Here is a 6551-nt window from a genome sequence, read left to right as displayed (position 1 = left end):
AATACGTGTCCTTTTCTTACTTGTTACTAAAAATCACTTTACTGTAATGTACTAAAATGTGTTACAGCCCAAACTGTAGCAAAAAAAGACCTGAGCTTACATATACACCCTTAGGAATAATATGCAAAGAGGTTTATTATAAAACCCTCAGTAGATACACCTCACCAGGATGACCAATGGTTACCTCTTTGCTCAGCCACCAGCTCTGGAACCTGTGAAACATTCAGGGTTTTCTCTCAGTGTCTTGTTTTTGTCATCCTTCGCCCTGCTTTCAATTTGATTCTTCAGGTTAAAGCTCAAGTTTAACTGTCACATATAGGTTATACGATCCTTGTGATCCTTGAGATGCTTCTTGCAACGTCTGATGGATATGTCTTTTAGGCTGGCAAGAGCACCACCTATTGTACATCCAGCCAAATAAACCACTCTTTGCAAGGACTTGAGGTCTTGTTTGGTTCTGTTTCACTACCAGGCAGTGATGGTTTCCATCAGGACGCATGCTTGATGGTGCAGGAGTAGAAATTTGTCAGTCTTTCTCAGGAATTTCCTCAAGTGCTTAAGGTGAAACAGTTTCTGTCTTGCTTTTCTCACCTGAAGCTCATTGATGTTACCTGGGGACGTAGTTCCTGCCCTGCTTCTTCCTGAAGTCCACTATCATCTTCATAGTCTTGCTGATGTTCAGGAGGAGCTTGTCTTGACACCTGTAGGTCAGTTTCTCTACCTCCTTCAGACCTTTTCATTGCTTTCACTGATCAGGCCTACCACAGCTGTGTTGTCAGCAAACTTGACGATAGTGTCAAAAGTATAGTTCAAGCTATACATTGTGTATAGGGAGTACAGCAGGGGGCTTCAAACACAGCCTTGGGGTGCTCCAGTGTTGAGGATGAAGGTGGATGAGGTGTGTCCACATGCAGATTGAGGTGCTTAGGCCCATGTCCTTGAGCTTTGTGACCGATCTGGAATGAACTGTGGTGTTAAATGCTGAACTGTAGTCTGTAAACTCACATAGCTCCCCATCTTCTCCAGGTGAGATAGGGTGGCGTGGAGGATGTGTGCTATGGTGTCTTCTTCTTCATCTTCTTTTGACAGCATTGAGGATGAAGGATGGCCCCCCACAAGGACACATGTGATATAAGTCTTCTTTGTCCTACATGAATCTAAAACACTGGCAATAATATTAACATAGAAAGCTAAGATAGATATTCCTAAATTACATTACCAGAATAGGCAAAGATATGGCTTTCATACTGGCTATCTTACCTTACCACGCATACTGCATGCTGCTACGACACAATCGGAAAAAATAAAAAAAACATCTCTTCATCTAACAGTTATGGTGCCCTTGAAATCGTAAAGGGCCATTCTGAAACAAATTAGCAGTTGTAGTCGCTCCGCTGGAACCCCCACTGTGCCAGTCAGCAGTGCTCCCCTCTGATTTAAGATCATGAGCCTTCAGTGTTCAGCGACATCCACATGACAACTCTCTCCATTCATATGTTTTATGGAATCATCACTGTCGCCACCCAGCAAATGAGCACAGCAATATTTAGGACAAATGCCACTGTCGAATGGCCCCGCGAAACAATGCTTTTGAATATTTCATCACTCTGCAAAGCCTTATTAAAGCCAGGGGGAGGATGACATCCATTTCCTAAAGCTGTGTGGGTGTTGCAATGCTGTACCTTGCAGGGAGGTACCGGGATTAGCAGTCGGCACTGAAGCGCTGCTGTGGCTGATGGGTTGTTTGTGTTGCAGGGTGCAGTTTCCTCAGCGCAGCGAGGTCTGGCTGCCAGAGAGGCTGTGGACCGCGCTGGCTGTGGCCTCTGCTGACTGGCTTTCTACACAGCGTCTGTGGAGGCAGAGATAAGCAGTGACACACACATCGTACACACACACACACACTCTGTTGACATATGACGTCATGGGTGGATTTGGTGTGTCTTTGCAAGTGTGTGATGTTTTTGGTTAATCTATTTTTAAGAGCCAGGGGGCATCTGGGTGAGGTTCCAACAGTATCCTGGGGCCAAAGGTTCAGAGAAAGAGAGAGAGAGAGGCAGCCTGTGTGGATGAAAGCAAAGGTAAGGGGATGAAAGACATGAGGGATGACGGTGAAAATGGTGTGAGCCACGCCGCAGAACGGCCTTAGATGCAGCGCATCGTAGTTGGTTATTTTCCATTTACTCCCATCACATTTTCATAGGCTCCGGTCACAGAAAACATATCACCATATTTATTATTAATCCAAACATCTTCAATCCTCCCACCAGGTCGACTCGCCCTCAAAGCCATGCGACCCTCCCTTGCCTCGCAGGCCGGGCCAGCCTCCCTACGAGGCGGCTCCAGGTAATGACCTGTGAAATGACTGGGCTTTTGTTGGTTGGGAGGCTCACTGGAGGCCCGGGCAGCTTATTTATGGAGCTACTGTGGTCTTTCTCCTGGCCTCGACACCTATAAATACATGGGGAAGGTTAGCCTGCTAAAACAAACAATGATGTGAGCCTGGGACGTCTGAAATAGAATATGCAATTCTGCAGCTCAGCCCTCTATAAAGAGAGCCGGAGTCTATCTTTAGGTGGGAGGGAAGTTAGATTTAGAACTGCGGTGTGAATGCTGGTTCAGATCTAGTGATGACTTCAAGACGTAATAAGACGGTATTAGAGTTTAGACTTTATTGACCTGAACTATACTGGGTATTCGACCTCCTACTCTAAGCGCAAAAGGTTTACAGTGGGTTTTAAGGCAACCACAGTGTTAATTTTCTGTTACAATGACGCAATTCGGTCAGACATCTTTCTTGGAATTTTCTTGAAAATCAATCAGACACAACTGGCAAATGTGCTTCTCATTTGTATGATTTATATTGTGATTTTTTCTTTTCAATTGAAATCCCTACCTACCCTCTATGGCCCAGAACACATCACAGTCAGGTTGTAGTTGGAAGAGACTAGGTGTCAGTGAACTAGGTGTTGGCAGGCAGGTTCCATATGTTAAACCTGGACAGGTTTCAACACATATACAGTACAGCAGCACGTGGACGCAGGCAGTAGGATCTACGGTAGATCTCCATAATGGATATACAAGGGGGCTCTTGTTAGTGTCTGGTTTTAGCTGAGCAGGGCTGAGCACACAGCAGACAGGACTGGAGAGCAGCCCAGTCCTGGAGATGGCAAACGTGGTTAAACTGATAAAACTGTCATTACTGTGTTGGAGGCAGCTGGTGAGGTGCAGGGGTGAGAGAGAAAAGAGTAAGAGGGGAAAAAAAATGAGTGAGAGAGAGTACATCCTGTCAGGGTTGCTGGCTTGAAGACTTTTGCCATGGACCAATATCCTGGGCCGATATTGGCCTGTCAGATATCGACCGATGTTAGAAGTTCCTCTCAGATGTAGCTAGAGGAAGTGTAATGGGCCAAGAAACAAAACAAAAAAAAACCAGACATAAGTCAAACATATTTGGAAGAGAAAATAAAGGGAAATTGTATTAAGCAAACTGTCCTTTTTAATTTGCCCTTACAGCTTTTGCTTTTTTTCAGAATCCTGGTTTAACTTTGACGCACCATATTTCCTGCAGCTGTGCACAGGCAGCTCCTGGACGAGGAGAGTTTGTTATACAGTGAGTAAAACTTTCAGTTTTCCCTCCAATCTCCAATTCCCTCCATCAAAAGTGATAGACGTGTTTCTTCACTGCCAAGCAGTAATTAACGCATATCAGTTAAGACCAGTTAGGTGTCCCATTACTTCTGTATGCACATATAGCATTGAAATGGCTAACATTGTCTTCTTATGAGTTCTCATCTTGTCTCTTTTTATTTTGTATTACTCTGCTTTGACCATCCTATCTTAATTAGCCAGTTTAACAAGTTGTCATACACGTCTCTGTTTTATCTGGAAGTCCATAGATGGAAATTATGAACACACACTTCAAAAGTATGATCAAAGTTGCAATAAACCACAGAAGTGTCACACCATGCCTTGAATAGCGATTATGCTGTTCAGTCAACTACAGGAATGTCATTAGTTTTAATGGAGCATTTTCTTTTCTCATGCTCCGATGCCGTTTCACATTTTTTTTCCACTCTCGACAAGCGATGAAGGAGCCACTGAAAATACTTCACTTTTTGCTATCAGCAGTTTAGGTCCAAAAATATCAGTATCGGCCTTGAAAACCCCGTAAAGGTCAAACCCTAGCAGAGTTAGCTCCTGAAAAATCAAACATGCTGTTCTGCCACGCTGAGAGAGGAAAAGGGGAACAGTGCTAGGAAGGGAGGAGGAGGAGGAGGGTTTGGAAGGTGTTATGTTGCAGCGTAGTGCCAGGGGAGCTGTGAGGCTTGGCAAAGAGGTGTGTGTTCACATCCCCAGTTTCCCTACTGCTGCTGGAGAAAGGGGTGGGAGAGAGTGCGAGGGGAAGGAGGGTGAGATGATTGGAAAGACAGTAGGCGGGGAGGCTACGGAGACATACGCCAGGGACAATTTACCCATCTATCACTCGCAAGCGTTAATCAAAAGCTAAATGTGTGGCTTAGTCGCAGAAAAATCTGCCGCACCTCAGGTTCATCGTGTCATTACGTGTGCGCATCCCTGAAATGACAGCCCCTCCAAACATTTTCATCTCAGGTGTAAATAAATCACACAGATCTGTCCTGTTGGGTTTGTACAATGCAGCTGATCGAATATGGCTGCAGGATAGAAAGTATGTAAGATTTAGTTTATGCTGAAGTTTCAAGCTCACCTTAAACTAAACACAGCCTTATCGATTTTATTGCCTTTTACAGTATTTGACCAATACCACACATCCCTTCCAAACTCTTCCCACGTTAACCGGTCGCTTTGGGACGGCAAGAAACAAGCTGTAAACACAACTCCGACATGTTTGCCTCACATTTCACACTGATGTGGTGAACTTGTTAGCAAATAGTTGCTTATTTACGCATCCAGAAGAAGTAATAGTAGAAGAAAGAAAGAAGATATACTTTATTAATCCCTCAATGGGGAAATTCTTTTTTCACTCTATTTTTTATTTACATGCATTTTAACCCGGACACACACACATGCAGTACAATGGCATAGACATGCAAATGCAAAAGAGAGATGGAGTGATGGGCAGCCAGCCAGACCAGCGCCCAGTGAGCGGGGGGGGGTAGGTGCCTTGCTCAAGGGCACCTCAGCAGTGCTCAGGAGGTGAACTGGCACCTCTCCAGCTACCAGTCCACCTTCCATATTTTTTGGTCTATGTGGGACTTGAACCAGCAACCCTCTGGTTCCTAAGCCAGGTCCCTATGGTCTGAGCTCCTAGTAGTAGGACTACTGAGGAAAATATGTCTTTTTAGCTAAAGAAAATGTTATAAAATATGTCATTGGAGGTTTTGCAGATTTTCAATATGAAATGTTTTCAGACTTGGCACCTATTATGTTGGTAATATAAAAAGCATAATCTGGGCAATACTGTGTTATGTTTACTACTGCAAATGGGTAGAGGCAAGGTGGCGCATACAGCCAAACTCCCAAGCACAATGCAAAACAATATCTATCATAGCTATTAGTTAGCTATGATAGACAAGTTATTAACATCATGTTCAGTTGGGAATTTTTTTTTTTTAAACTTTGATTTTTCTTGTTACCTTTTGAGCTTCAAGGGGTGACAGATTACAGATAAGAGGGGAGAACAGCTGTTCAGGTTTGTGTGGAAGCCTGTTGTTTATCTGAATCAACCATTGCAAAACGTGAAGGATGTGAAGTCTGACAAAGTGTGATACTTCCGGGCTTATGCTGTTGATTTGATGTGTGAAATGGTGTAGAATGTGTCACCTCCAGTGCACCGGCACTGTTTTGAACATTTTTTATTGGTATTGCCAACTAAGACAGGTGCAAGAAAATGTGACAAATACATTGTGTTTTACTTTCCTGCATCATACATGTGAATGTATTAACAGCACACAATAAACTGGGAATGTTTTTTCTAGTGTGCGTGTCATCAAACAAGTAATAATAAAGCACACCAGTGTAGGAGAAACAGAAAAAGTCTGATATTTCAGGGGTGGTGTATAAAGCTTGAAAGGGCCATATTCAAGCTTTATATATTATATTTCAAATGATTTTATGACAAGACGTGTTAAGATGAAAACTTTTTCTTTGTGTATGCATACAAAAGCATGCAGTATGCTGCAAACAAACACACACACATGCTGAAGCAGAAAGTAAAGCCGAACCTAGAGGCTATCATTACTGCAGTGTGAAGTCATTTGAGGTCATTAGGACGTTTTTTTTTTATGAATAAAAACTATTTCAGATGAAGTATTCATGACAAGAGGCTGCGGTCGGACCAGTGATTAGTCCGGGATCATTTTGCTGGAACGTTTAATTAGTCTCCTACATAATGTGTGTCTCTAATACTCTTTTTTAAACACAAAAGAAATAAAAGGCATTGATTGTGAACGATCAATAGAAGTTGCCCCGGGTGTCCTAGTGTTTGAAATTCATGAACATTTGAACATTGTTGCTGCAAAGTGTTGTTCTTCTTGACTGTGCCCCCTGGCCTCCCTGTGTTGTGTGTTGTG

General features: G+C 43.3%; 1 long non-coding RNA gene across 1 annotated transcript; it reads left to right on the top strand.

Annotated features, from left to right (window-relative positions):
- Positions 1 to 2034: 2034 nt before the first annotated feature.
- LOC113747204 (uncharacterized) lies at positions 2035 to 3604 on the top strand. Its single transcript, XR_003463442.1, has 3 exons — positions 2035 to 2078; positions 2268 to 2343; positions 3531 to 3604. It is a non-coding gene; the product is annotated as an uncharacterized LOC113747204 (long non-coding RNA).
- Positions 3605 to 6551: the final 2947 nt, after the last annotated feature.

The sequence above is a fragment of the Larimichthys crocea genome, chromosome XIII, assembly GCF_000972845.2.
Source record: "Larimichthys crocea isolate SSNF chromosome XIII, L_crocea_2.0, whole genome shotgun sequence".
NCBI classification, from domain to species: domain Eukaryota; kingdom Metazoa; phylum Chordata; class Actinopteri; family Sciaenidae; genus Larimichthys; species Larimichthys crocea.
The sequence above is the reverse complement of the archived record's forward strand: the minus strand, read 5'-3'. Positions and strand labels throughout refer to the sequence as shown.